We start from the raw sequence: 2043 nt of genomic DNA, 5'->3' as shown, positions 1-2043 counted from the left end.
GATAGAATATGCTATAAAAGACATCTTATAAGAGACAGTTTATATATTTAGAAAAAATGTAACTCTAATTCCCCTAACACCCCCCCCCCCCAAAGGTTAATCTCCGTCCCCAGTAGCTAAAGCTATGAGTGTAACTTCTTCGAAATTTTGGCTAGTGACTTCTTCAGTTGTGAATGGTTGCTGCACTGTTTACTATAGCTTGACAAACACACACACACACACTCTCTCTCTCTCTCTCTCTCTCTCTCTCTCTCTCTCTCTCTCTCTCTCTCATAGTAACCAAGACGTTCAATAATTCCCTCGAATAATTTGCATTATACTTGAAATGTAACAAAATGTAACAAAATACCAGTCATGTGCTGTAGTTTCTTCACCATATAAGCTTGATAATATAATAAATAGTGTTTATTTGAATATCGAAATTAGCCACATGTTACTCAACACCTCACTTAAACCAGCAAACAAAATAGTCATAAATTTACAGTTCATCCCACTCATTATGACGTCACAAAGACGTATTTTCTTAACAAAAACAATTATTGGGTAATTAGAATTCATCCCTGTGTATAATGTTATTAAAACATTTTATAAGGGATTGTCTCTATATATCTAGAAGAAAACGGATCCGAAATTTTATTAAAATCAAACAGGTCAGGTCCGTCGTCCACCATAGCTAGAGCGTTTAAAAAAGAATGTATGGAAATTCGGGCAGGTTTATCGTACAGCAACTCATAAGTCCCCGGAACTCTCTCTTGGCGGGATAATCCAAACCTCTGATTGGCTGTAACTTCTCCTCTGTGATTGGTTGTTGCCTTTGTAAACAAATTCACACATACACTTCCTAACATCGTAGCCACAACCCAGTTAATAATTCCTTCAAGAATTATGTATTTATTTAGCTTATGCATTTGAACAAGATCTATTATATATTTTATTATTAAATCTATTATATTCTGCGTTGTTTTCGAATAAAGTGTAATTTCTTATTGGTAATTTATCTGTAATTATTATAGGTATTTTACCTCTACCCGGTTGAATTCATTCATAAAATACGAGTTGTATGACGTCACATACAACCACCAATCACAGCAGAGGAGGAATCAGCCAATGAGACGCTAGATATTTTCCGCTAAGGAAACTCAAAAGGCGAGGGTTCCTCTGACTTACGGGCTGCTGTTGGCAAAGGCGTCAAATTTACACGAGATATTTCGTTCTAGTTAAGATTTTTTTTTTTATGCATATAACAATGGTATTTAAGATCCATTTATCTATTACTAAATGATTGTTTTCAGTTTGTTTTCATAAAAGTATAGTTTTAAAGTCATCATTTACCTGGAATATGTAAAGGCCTGCGTTGGTATTTTACCCCTACCTTTTATGACAACATATTTCCTAATAGACACACACACACACACACACACACACACACATATATATATATATATATATATATATATATATGTATATATATTGTATATATATAAATTTATATATATATATATATATATATATATATATATATATATATATATATATATATATATATATATATATATATATAATGATTTGGTAATCATTTGTGCAATTACACTATACTTGAAATGTAACAAAATACGAATAAAGTTACGTAGTTACTTAACATTTAAGCTCGATATAATAAAACTCATCCTATTCTTGGTGATATCGCAATAACGGATTTTAAAAATAAAAAAAAATAAAGATTTTAGTTATCAAAATCTATCCCTGTAATGAACTATGTTATTAGAACATATTATAAGGGACTGTGTTTATATATTTTGAAGAAAATATATCTTTAATTCTCTTAAAACAATATTCAGCTCTGTTCCTTAGCTAGAGCGTTTAAAAACGGTTTTATGGAAATTCGGGCAGGTTCCTCACACAGCAAATCACAAGACCCTGATACGCTCTCTTGCCGGTAAATTCCTGTCCTCTGATTGGTCAAATCTTCCTCAGCTGTGATTGGCGGTTCCCTTCAGTTACTACAGCTTCACGCACACACACACACACACACACCATCGTAGC

This window comes from Palaemon carinicauda, chromosome 45 (genome assembly GCF_036898095.1).
Source record: "Palaemon carinicauda isolate YSFRI2023 chromosome 45, ASM3689809v2, whole genome shotgun sequence".
In the NCBI taxonomy this organism is placed as follows: Eukaryota; Metazoa; Arthropoda; class Malacostraca; order Decapoda; family Palaemonidae; genus Palaemon; species Palaemon carinicauda.
The sequence above is the reverse complement of the archived record's forward strand: the minus strand, read 5'-3'. Positions refer to the sequence as shown.